The sequence below is a fragment of the Gadus chalcogrammus genome, chromosome 2 (assembly GCF_026213295.1).
Source record: "Gadus chalcogrammus isolate NIFS_2021 chromosome 2, NIFS_Gcha_1.0, whole genome shotgun sequence".
NCBI classification, from domain to species: domain Eukaryota; kingdom Metazoa; phylum Chordata; class Actinopteri; order Gadiformes; family Gadidae; genus Gadus; species Gadus chalcogrammus.
In genome coordinates, this window is record NC_079413.1 from 355,796 (window position 1) to 368,666 (window position 12,871).

The following is a 12,871-nucleotide window of genomic DNA, read 5'->3' on the forward strand; positions in this document are numbered from 1 at the left end:
TCTCTAGCACTTTTTAAGTCAGAATTGTAGGCACGGAGGCTCTCTTTGTAGATATCATGGTGAATTTGAAGTTTTGTTTTACGCCAGATGCGTTCAACCTTCCTGCATTCTTTTTTCTGTGCTGTTACAGAGGCAGCTTTTCTCCAGGGTGCCTTTTGCTTTCCAGAAATCGTTTTAACCTTATAAGGTGCAATGACATCCATGATTTTCAAAATTTTCAAATTAAAGTTTTCTACAAGATCATCAGCAGAACATGGGTTGAGAGGCGGTAGTAAGGAGATGGCCTTTCTAAAAAGTACATACGATTCTTCATTGATATACCGTTTTTTGACAGTATTTGATTTTGTCTGTATGTCGGGAATAAACGATATATTAAAGAAAACACAAAAGTGGTCAGACAAGGAAGGATCAGTCACAGAGAGATCAGAAACATTGAGGCCCTTTGTGATAAGGGAAATAATAGAAATACACACATACATTTTAATGTCATGTATATCCTCTTTATTGATGATTGATTATTGTGTATTGTCTTCGCCTCAGTGGTGCAGTGGAGTGCACTCTGCCTAACCCACTGGTGACCGCGGCTCAATTTCTGTGGAAAACACAATAGCTTTAATTTTAAACGTAATGCTATGATGTCTATTGTCATATATAACCTCAGACTTAATTAAAATACAAATCTCAGTGGGAAGTGGAGAGAGCTGTGAGCTAAACCCCTAGAGACCGGGGTTCAAGTCCGGTTTATGTCCTCATTTGGAAGACTCTTATCTTTATTTCATGCGAATTATAAAGTCAAGTATAACCTTTGTGATAATTTCATTAAGTGTCTTGATGGTGCATTGATAAGTTCGGCGGTTAACACTCTAAACAGCTCATGTTCGGATCCCCGTAAAAACGTCTATAGGGGTGCCACTGTCATTATTTACTGGTCGACATGGAAAAAAACACATGGGGTAACTGTCGTTTTTTTATCGGCCGTCATCAAATAAATATAAGGGGTAACACTGTTGATATTTATCAAATAAAACTTAGGGGGTGACACAGTTGTTTTTTATTGGTCGTCATGAAAAAAAACACAAGGGGTAACACTGTCGTTTTTTATTGGTCGTCATGAAAAAAAACATAAGGGGTAACACTGTTGTTTTTTATTGATCGTCATGAAAAAAAACATAAGGGGTAACACTGTCGTTTTTCTTTGGTCGTCATGAAAAAAACATAAGGGGTAAAACTGTTGTTTTTTATTGATCGTCTTGAAAAAAAACATAAGGGGTATCACTGTCGTTTTTTATTGGTCGTCATGAAAAAAAACATAAGGGGTAACACTGTCGTTTTTTATCGGTCGTCATGAAAAAAAACATAAGGGGTAACACCGCTGTTTTTTATTGGTCGTCATGAAAAAAAACATAAGAGGTACCACTGTTGTTTTTTATTTGTCGTCATGAAAAAAACATAAGGGGTAACACTGTTGTTTTTTCTTGTTCGTCATGAAAAAAAACATAAGGGGTATCACTGTCGTTTTTTATTGGTCGTCATGAAAAAAAACATAAGGGGTAACACTGTCGTTTTTTATTGGTCGTCATGAAAAAAAACATAAGGGGTAACACTGTCGTTTTTCTTTGGTCGTCATGAAAAAAACATAAGGGGTAACACTGTTGTTTTTTATTGATCGTCTTGAAAAAAAACATAAGGGGTAACACTGTCGTTTTTCTTTGGTCGTCATGAAAAAAACATAATGGGTAACACTGTTGTTTTTTATTGATCGTCTTGAAAAAAAACATAAGGGGTAACACTGTTGTTTTTATCGGTCGTCATGAAAAAAACATAAGGGGTAACACTGTTGTTTTTTATTGATCTTCTTGAAAAAAAACATAAGGGGTAACACTGTTGTTTTTTATCGGTCGTCATGAAAAAAAACATAAGGGGTAACACTGTCGTTTTTTATTGGTCGTCATGAAAAAAACATAAGGGGTAACACTGTTGTTTTTTCTTGTTCGTCACGAAAAAAAACATAAGGGGTATCACTGTCGTTTTTTATTGATCGTCATGAAAAAAACATAAGGGGTAACACTGTTGTTTTTTATTGATCGTCTTGAAAAAAAACATAAGCGGTAACACTGTTGTTTTTTATCGGTCGTCATGAAAAAAAACATAAGGGGTAACACTGTTGTTTTGTATTGGTCGTCATGAAAAAAACATAAGGGGTAACACTGTTGTTTTTTCTTGTTCGTCATGAAAAAAACATAAGGGGTATCACTGTTGTTTTTTATTGGTCGTCATGAAAAAAAACATAAGGGGTAACACTGTTGTTTTTTATTGGTCGTCATGAAAAAAACATAAGGGGTAACACTGTTGTTTTTTATTGATCGTCATGAAAAAAAACATAGGGGGTAACACTGTTGTTTTTCTTTGGTCGTCATGAAAAAAACATAAGGGGTAAAACTGTTGTTTTTTATTGATCGTCTTGAAAAAAAACATAAGGGGTATCACTGTCGTTTTTTATTGGTCGTCATGAAAAAAAACATAAGGGGTAACACTGTCGTTTTTTATCGGTCGTCATGAAAAAAAACATAAGGGGTAACACCGCTGTTTTTTTATTGGTCGTCATGAAAAAAAACATAAGAGGTACCACTGTTGTTTTTTATTGGTCGTCATGAAAAAAACATAAGGGGTAACACTGTTGTTTTTTCTTGTTCGTCATGAAAAAAAACATAAGGGGTATCACTGTCGTTTTTTATTGGTCGTCATGAAAAAAAACATAAGGGGTAACACTGTCGTTTTTTATTGGTCGTCATGAAAAAAAACATAAGGGGTAACACTGTTGTTTTTTATTGATCGTCATGAAAAAAAACATAAGGGGTAACACCGTCGTTTTTCTTTGGTCGTCATGAAAAAAACATAAGGGGTAACACTGTTGTTTTTTATTGATCGTCTTGAAAAAAACATAAGGGGTAACACTGTCGTTTTTATTGGTCGTCATGAAAAAAAACATAAGGGGTAACACTGTTGTTTTTTATTTGTCGTCATGAAAAAAACATAAGGGGTAACACTGTTGTTTTTTATTGGTCGTCATGAAAAAAAACATAAGGGGTAACACTGTCGTTTTTTATTGGTCGTCATGAAAAAAAACATAAGGGGTAACACTGTTGTTTTTTATTGGTCGTCATGAAAAAAAACATAAGGGGTAACACTGTCGTTTTTTATTGGTCGTCATGAAAAAAAACATAAGGGGTAACACTGTTGTTTTTTATTGTTCGTCATGAAAAAAACATAAGGGGTAACACTGTTGTTTTTTATTGGTCGTCATGAAAAAAAACATAAGGGGTAACACTGTCGTTTTTCTTTGGTCGTCATGAAAAAAAACAGTAAGGGGTAACACTGCTGTTTTTTTATTGGTCGTCATGAAAGAAAACATAAGGGGTAACACTGTCGTTTTTCTATGGTCGTCATGAAAAAAAACATAAGGGGTATCACTGTTGTTTTTTATTGATCGTCATGAAAAAAAACATAAGTGGTAACACTGTCGTTTTTTATTGGTCGTCATGAAAAAAACATAAGGGGTAACACTGTCGTTTTTTATTGGTCGTCATGAAAAAAAACATAAGGGGTAACACTGTTGTTTTTTATTGTTCGTCATGAAAAAAACATAAGGGGTAACACTGTTGTTTTTTTATTGGTTGTGATGAAGAAAAACATAAGTGGTAACATTGTTGTTTTTTATTGTTCGTCATGAAAAAAAACATAAGGGGTATCACTGTTGTTTTTTATTGATCGTCATGAAAAAAAAACATAAGGGGTAACACTGTCGTTTTTTATTGGTCGTCATGAAAAAAAACATAAGGGGTAACACTGTTGTTTTTTATTGTTCGTCATGAAAAACACATAAGGGGTAACACTGTCGTTTTTCTTTGGTCGTCATGAAAAAAACATAAGGGGTAACATTGTCGTTTTTCTTTGGTCGTCATGAAAAAAAACATAAGGGGTAACACTGCTGTTTTTTTATTGGTCGTCATGAAAAAAAACATAAGGGGTACCTCTGTTGTTTTTTATTGGTCGTCATGAAAAAAACATAAGGGGTAACACTGTTGTTTTTTATTGATCGTCATGAAAAAAAACATAAGGGGTATCACTGTTGTTTTTTATTGATCATCATGAAAAAAAAACATAAGGGGTAACACTGTCGTTTTTTATTGGTCGTCATGAAAAAAACCATAAGGGGTAACACTGTTGTTTTTTATTGTTCTTCATGAAAAACACATAAGGGGTAACACTGTCGTTTTTCTTTGGTCGTCATGAAAAAAACATAAGGGGTAACACTGTTGTTTTTTATTGATCGTCTTGAAAAAAAACATAAGGGGTAACAATGTTGTTTTTTATTGGTCGTCATGAAAAAAAACATAAGGGGTAACACTGTTGTTTTTTATTGATCGTCATGAAAAAAAACATAAGGGGTAACACTGTCATTTTTTATTGGTCGTCATGAAAAAAAACATAAGGGGTAACACTGTTGTTTTTTATTGGTCGTCATGAAAAAAAACATAAGGGGTAACACTGTTGTTTTTTATTGTTCGTCATGAAAAAAACATAAGGGGTAACACTGTTGTTTTTTTATTGGTCGTCATGAAAAAAACATAGGGGGTAACACTGTCGTTTTTCTTTGGTCGTCATGAAAAAAAACATAAGGGGTAACACTGCTGTTTTTTTATTGGTCGTCATGAAAGAAAACATAAGGGGTAACACTGTCGTTTTTCTATGGTCGTCATCAAAAAAACATAAGGGGTATCACTGTTGTTTTTTATTGATCGTCATGAAAAAAAACATAAGGGTTAACACTGTCGTTTTTTATTGGTCGTCATGAAAAAAAACATAAGGGGTAACACTGTCGTTTTTTATTGGTCGTCATGAAAAAAACATAAGGGGTAACACTGTTGTTTTTTATTGTTCGTCATGAAAAAAACATAAGGGGTAACACTGTTGTTTTTTTATTGGTTGTGATGAAGAAAAACATAAGGGGTAACATTGTTGTTTTTTATTGTTCGTCATGAAAAAAAACATAAGGGGTACCTCTGTTGTTTTTTATTGGTCGTCATGAAAAAAAAATAAGGGGTAACACAGTTGTTTTTTATTGATCGTCATGAAAAAAAACATAAGGGGTATCACTGTTGTTTTTTATTGATCGTCATGAAAAAAAAACATAAGGGGTAACACTGTCGTTTTTTATTGGTCGTCATGAAAAAAAACATAAGGGGTAACACTGTTGTTTTTTATTGTTCGTCATGAAAAACACATAAGGGGTAACACTGTCGTTTTTCTTTGGTCGTCATGAAAAAAACATAAGGGGTAACACTGTTGTTTTTTATTGATCGTCTTGAAAAAAAACATAAGGGGTAACAATGTTGTTTTTTATTGGTCGTCATGAAAAAAAACATAAGGGGTAACACTGTTGTTTTTTATTGATCGTCATGAAAAAAAACATAAGGGGTAACACTGTCATTTTTTATTGGTCGTCATGAAAAAAAACATAAGGGGTAACACTGTTGTTTTTTATTGGTCGTCATGAAAAAAAACATAAGGGGTAACACTGTTGTTTTTTATTGTTCGTCATGAAAAAAACATAAGGGGTAACACTGTTGTTTTTTTATTGGTCGTCATGAAAAAAAACATAAGGGGTAACACTGTCGTTTTTCTTTGGTCGTCATGAAAAAAAACATAAGGGGTAACACTGCTGTTTTTTTATTGGTCGTCATGAAAGAAAACATAAGGGGTAACACTGTCGTTTTTCTATGGTCGTCATCAAAAAAACATAAGGGGTATCACTGTTGTTTTTTATTGATCGTCATGAAAAAAAACATAAGGGTTAACACTGTCGTTTTTTATTGGTCGTCATGAAAAAAAACATAAGGGGTAACACTGTCGTTTTTTATTGGTCGTCATGAAAAAAAACATAAGGGGTAACACTGTTGTTTTTTATTGTTCGTCATGAAAAAAACATAAGGGGTAACACTGTTGTTTTTTATTGGTTGTGATGAAGAAAAACATAAGGGGTAACATTGTTGTTTTTTATTGTTCGTCATGAAAAAAAACATAAGGGGTACCTCTGTTGTTTTTTATTGGTCGTCATGAAAAAAACTGTTGTTTTTTATTGATCGTCATGAAAAAAAACATAAGGGGTATCACTGTTGTTTTTTATTGATCGTCATGAAAAACACATAAGGGGTAACACTGTCGTTTTTCTTTGGTCGTCATGAAAAAAACATAAGGGGTAACACTGTTGTTTTTTATTGATCGTCTTGAAAAAAAACATAAGGGGTAACACTGTCGTTTTTTATTGGTCGTCATGAAAAAAAACATAAGGGGTAACACTGTCGTTTTTTATTGGTCGTCATGAAAAAAAACATAAGGGGTAACACTGTCGTTTTTCTTTGGTCGTCATGAAAAAAAACATAAGGGGTAACACTGCTGTTTTTTTATTGGTCGTCATGAAAGAAAACATAAGGGGTAACACTGTCGTTTTTCTATGGTCGTCATCAAAAAAACATAAGGGGTAACACTGTTGTTTTTTATTGTTCGTCATGAAAAACACATAAGGGGTAACACTGTCGTTTTTCTTTGGTCGTCATGAAAAAAACATAAGGGGTAACACTGTTGTTTTTTATTGATCGTCTTGAAAAAAAACATAAGGGGTAACAATGTTGTTTTTTATTGGTCGTCATGAAAAAAAACATATGGGGTAACACTGTTGTTTTTTATTGATCGTCATGAAAAAAAACATAAGGGGTAACACTGTCATTTTTTATTGGTCGTCATGAAAAAAAACGTAAGGGGTAACACTGTTGTTTTTTATTGGTCATCATGAAAAAAAACATAAGGGGTAACACTGTTGTTTTTTATTGTTCGTCATGAAAAAAACATAAGGGGTAACACTGTTGTTTTTTTATTGGTGGTCATGAAAAAAAACATAAGGGGTAACACTGTCGTTTTTCTTTGGTCGTCATGAAAAAAAACATAAGGGGTAACACTGCTGTTTTTTATTGGTCGTCATGAAAGAAAACATAAGGGGTAACACTGTCGTTTTTCTATGGTCGTCATCAAAAAAACATAAGGGGTATCAATGTTGTTTTTTATTGATCGTCATGAAAAAAAACATAAGGGTTAACACTGTCGTTTTTTATTGGTCGTCATGAAAAAAAACATTAGGGGTAACACTGTCGTTTTTTATTGGTCGTCATGAAAAAAAACATAAGGGGTAACACTGTTGTTTTTTATTGTTCGTCAAGAAAAAACATAAGGGGTAACACTGTTGTTTTTTTATTGGTCGTGATGAAGAAAAACATAAGGGGTAACATTGTTGTTTTTTATTGTTCGTCATGAAAAAAAACATAAGGGGTATCACTGTTGTTTTTTATTGATCGTCATGAAAAAAAAAACATAAGGGGTAACACTGTCGTTTTTTATTGGTCGTCATGAAAAAAAACATAAGGGGTAACACTGTTGTTTTTATTGTTCGTCATGAAAAACACATAAGGGGTAACACTGTCGTTTTTCTTTGGTCGTCATGAAAAAAACATAAGGGGTAACACTGTTGTTTTTTATTGATCGTCTTGAAAAAAAACATAAGGGGTAACACTGTCGTTTTTTATTGGTCGTCATGAAAAAAAACATAAGGGGTAACGCTGCTGTTTTTTTATTGGTCGTCATGAAAGAAAACATAAGGGGTAACACTGTCGTTTTTCTATGGTCGTCATCAAAAAAACATAAGGGGTATCACTGTTGTTTTTTATTGATCGTCATGAAAAAAAACATAAGGGTTAACACTGTCGTTTTTTATTGGTCGTCATGAAAAAAAACATAAGGGGTAACACTGTCGTTTTTTATTGGTCGTCATGAAAAAAAACATAAGGGGTAACACTGTTGTTTTTTATTGTTCGTCATGAAAAAAACATAAGGGGTAACACTGTTGTTTTTTTATTGGTCGTGATGAAGAAAAACATAAGGGGTAACATTGTTGTTTTTTATTGTTCGTCATGAAAAAAAACATAAGGGGTATCACTGTTGTTTTTTATTGATCGTCATGAAAAAAAAAACATAAGGGGTAACACTGTCGTTTTTTATTGGTCGTCATGAAAAAAAACATAAGGGTTAACACTGTTGTTTTTTATTGTTCGTCATGAAAAACACATAAGGGGTAACACTGTCGTTTTTCTTTGGTCGTCATGAAAAAAAACATAAGGGGTAACACTGTTGTTTTTTATTGATCGTCTTGAAAAAAAACATAAGGGGTAACACTGTCGTTTTTTATTGGTCGTCATGAAAAAAAACATAAGGGGTAACACTGTCGTTTTTTATTGGTCGTCATGAAAAAAACATAAGGGGTAACACTGTTGTTTTTTATTGTTCGTCTTGTAAAAAAACATAAGGGGTATCACTGTTGTTTTTTATTGGTCGTCATGAAAAAAAACATAAGGGGTAACACTGTCGTTTTTATCAAATGAAACGTAAAGGGTAACACTGTCGTTTTTTATCTGTCGTCATGAAAAACCCATAAGGGGTGACATTGTCGAAATGTATCGAATAAAACATGTTAGAACCATAGAACTCTTGCTAAGTTTTAGTAGGGCACATAATTGTATAGTGATGTAAGTAAAGTTCCCCCCCCCCTTCCCTTCGAATTTTAAAATCCCTTCGAATTTTTAAAATGTTTTTACTTGTAGGCCTAAACCCGGAAGAAATCCATCGTTTTCACTTTCAACAACCAATGATTATATCACTGTTGTTTTTTATTGATCGTCATGAAAAAAAACATAAGGGTTAACACTGTCGTTTTTTATTGGTCGTCGTGAAAAAAACATAAGGGGTAACACTGTTGTTTTTTTATTGGTCGTCATGAAAAAAAACATAAGTGGTAACACTGTCGTTTTTCTTTGGTCGTCATGAAAAAAACATAAGGGGTAACACTGTTGTTTTTTATTGATCGTCTTGAAAAAAAACATAAGGGGTAACACTGTTTTTTATTGGTCGTCATGAAAAAAAACATAAGGGGTAACACTGTCGTTTTTATCAAATGAAACGTAAAGGGTTACACTGTCGTTTTTTATCTGTCGTCATGAAAAACCCATAAGGGGTGACATTGTCGAAATGTATCGAATAAAACATGTTAGAACCATAGACCTCTTGCTAAGTTTTAGTAGGGCACATAATTGTATAGTGATGTAAGTAAAGTTCCCCCCCCCCTTCCCTTCGAATTTTTAAAATCCCTTCGAATTTTTAAAATGTTTTTACTTGTAGGCCTAAACCCGGAAGAAATCCATCGTTTTCACTTTCAACAACCAATGATTAGACACCAAGTGTACCATTGATTTTATTGGGGTACCATTTTGGACCTTTGGATGACAGCAAAATCAGTGGAGGACATGGAGCTGAGAGGAGGATGGAGCAGTGCTCAGCCTGTCCGCCCCTAGCGGCTCCGGTCTGCTAGCGGCGGCGGTGGAGGTCATGGAGCTGAGAGGAGGACGGAGCAGTGCTCAGCCTGTCCGCCCCTAGCGGCTCCGGTCTGCTAGCGGCGGTGGCTGGCAGCAGTCGGCGCGAGGTCCACCAAGACCTGCACCGTGTGGGCCAACCGACCCAAGCCCTCGTCCTCGGTGATCAACTGGGCGGCACAGATGGATTCCTGGTGGAGGAAAGGAAAAGGGTGAGGGACTGCATATCGCCGTCTTTTAATGTAAGTTGCTTTCATTAGAGCCGTGCAACATGCAGTCACGGGGACACAAGACGTACGCTAACGAAATGGAAAGATGTGCAAGGAAAGTGCGCAACTTATGCCGCTTTTCCACCGCACATGTAGCTCGACTCGACACGACACGACTCGACACGACTCGACACGGTAGCAGCGCGGGTGCTTTTCCACCGCAAATAGTACCTCCGGGACGTGGGCGGGGTCGTCTGCGCGAAAGGGCCGTGACGTATTTTTGTACGCGACGCAAACAACACCTACGTAACCCACACATGGACAGAACCCACATAACAACAATGGAGAACATCGATGCGATGGTATTCGTGTTCGTATTATTAGCTGGCATGTTGAAGAAGTGGAATATGTTGGCTGCGGCGCTACTATGGCTGTTCTATCGTTACCAGCATGGTTGCCATGTCGCTCTCGTGACTTCGTCACACTCTCTGGCCAATCAGTGGCCGGCCGTCTGCCGACGTCACCTTTTAGCATCGGCTCAGCCGCTTGGAACCTAGAGCGAGGCGGTACTAGAAAAAGCAGCCACTTGAGGTACTAGATCGCGGTGGAAACGCAAAAAAGGCGAGCTGAGTCGAGTCGAGTCGTGTCGAGCTGGTACCATGCAGTGGAAAAGCGGCATTACATGGAAAGCCAAATAACATTCTAAGTAAAGTAGAGGAAGCATGGATGAGCTTGCAACAAAATGCTCACTTGATGCTTATGTAGTCTCATGCTGGGCGAAAAAAACACCATGATTGGTGTTTTTTCTAGATACGTTAGCCCTTATCAAGCAGTTCTAGATGGTTAGTGTCCAGTCAGTGTGACGAAGCAAACCATAGCAGCCTCAGACCCAGCCAGATGGATGTAGATAGTGGAATCTAATAGAAGGGTGTTAACCTGCATTATGTAGGCTGATCATTATCAGCCTACATAATGCAATGTTTATCAGAACAAATGAAAATGCTTTATCGTGAACAACTCACTGTATGGATCGAGCGGCGTATTATTCTTGAAAACTTTCTAGTTCTGAAATTGTAGATTCTTGTTTAATAGTTATTAGCTCTAGTGGAAAAGTTACATAGTGCAGGTTTAACCATTTCAATATTTGGGCGCACTGACTACAAATCCTGAGCCCTGTGATTATTAATGATTTCTATATCAGATCATTGTAAATATCAACAGGAGCTTCTGGGGTATGGGGCAACAATTATGATTAGGTATTTGGTTAGGCTCTATATGTTTAAGTCCTTATGAAGCCATGACTACAGTTAAGTTGCTATTTGCTGAAATGTACTATAGTTTGAGTTTTAAATAGGTTGTTCAAATAATAGTTTGACGAATTATGATTTACCGACACGCCCAGTGCCTCCATGCCATTGGTTAGCCGTACATCTCATGCCAATGACTTCATTTTTAATGGGTGTGGGTTTTAAAATTTCATTTGGATGGGTCTGGAACACATCGATTTAAAAACAAGCGACTAAGTACATGATTGAGTTCCTAGCTCCATTAGCTCAAAGCCCTTATCTTAAAGGTTGCGTAGGTGATTCGCTTTTTTGGCCATTTTTGCAAAATTACTTGAAATCCTTATCATAACCCGCTTACAGCCACTGAGTTAGAAGTACTGACATGAAAATTAAACTTGTCAATCATCTGTGGAACGGGCAGGGCTCGAAAAACTCCAGCCAATCATTTCCATTGCCACCGAGTTTCATTGGACAGTAAGTACATCAATCAAACGGTCGTACTGCACTCCCCCTCCCCCCTCCCCCCTCCCCCGCGCGCGACCCCTTCGTGCAGTACTCGTGACCCAGAGCTCGTGACCCAGAGCAAGCTCCTGTTTGTTGTTATCCTGCGGTAGCTACTGGAACTAGTTAATCCACATTTGGACCTAGCAGTAGAAGACAATTTCCATGGCAGACAAGACGCCACCATCCCCACCACCACCACCACCACCACCACCACCACCAGCAAAGAGAAGGAAAACTCTTTTTCAGAGAGTAATTGATAATAAAAACGCTGAAAGAAAAACTGAAATCAAGAATAATCCTAGGCGCTGCTTTTGAACGTTGGCGGCAACTGAAGGACGAGAAGGGTCTAAAAACCGATGCTTGTGTGGCGGTTGACCTAGTTTCAAAGTTTATACCGTTTATACTCGGTAATACCGGTGTTGAGACGAGTGTATTACTCGGTGTGAAAATGTCCACACCGCGGCAACCCTAGTGAAAACCAGGACTTCCAATACAATTATATGAAACAAACATACATTTTCTAAAAATAGTAATGATTTATGTGACCGTTTAATGTTTATAACATCTGGTGCAACCATAGCCGCGAGAACGTATTCTCAGCAGGGGGTGCTGGGAAAAAAAACCCGGCCTGCACTAGACTCGCAACTCGTCACATTGATAAAAAAAGATATATAGCAGCGCAGCTCAATTACACCAGTGCATGCGCGCACAGTTGAAAATCGATCGTTGTGTTCACTTCCTTCACACCATGGTTCACATCCAGCTGCTCACAGAACAAGTTTAGCGCACCACTGCTACCCTCACACTTTTTCATATAACCTTTTTTCAGCACTAGGACATATGAGCATTAAATAAATGCTGCGTCTCAACATGCCTTGGACAGCAGCGAGGATGACTCGCTTTGCCACGGGCCGAAACAGTTCGGAGCGACCACAGCCAGAGCGAACACAGCGGGGCAGAGGAGTGTCAGGAAGTCTTTGGTGTACACATCAGTACGGCCTATTTGCACTAGGCCTACTGTTTAGTGGCAATGCAGTGTTTTATTCTATGCCTTTTTATTTTCGTATATTATTTCAATTAATACAATTTATTTATTCATGAAATCAAGATCTGGTCTTCAAATCTTTTTTCCAAATATAGGTCGTCTTACAATGGGGTTTGTGTTTATATTCGGACCAATACGGTACAGCGGACGCTCACATGACGTTAAGCATTTCCTGGTGCATAATGTGACGCTTCAGAACCTAAAATCCCGTTTCTCCCCGTTGATACGACAACACATAACCGCCGTTTTCAGAAATCTCCACTTTGGTTTTTAGAAATGATCGTTTTCTGTGATAAGACAGGGCCTCGGACAGGGGGTGTTGCAGCACCCCCAGCACCCCTACTTCCCGCGGTA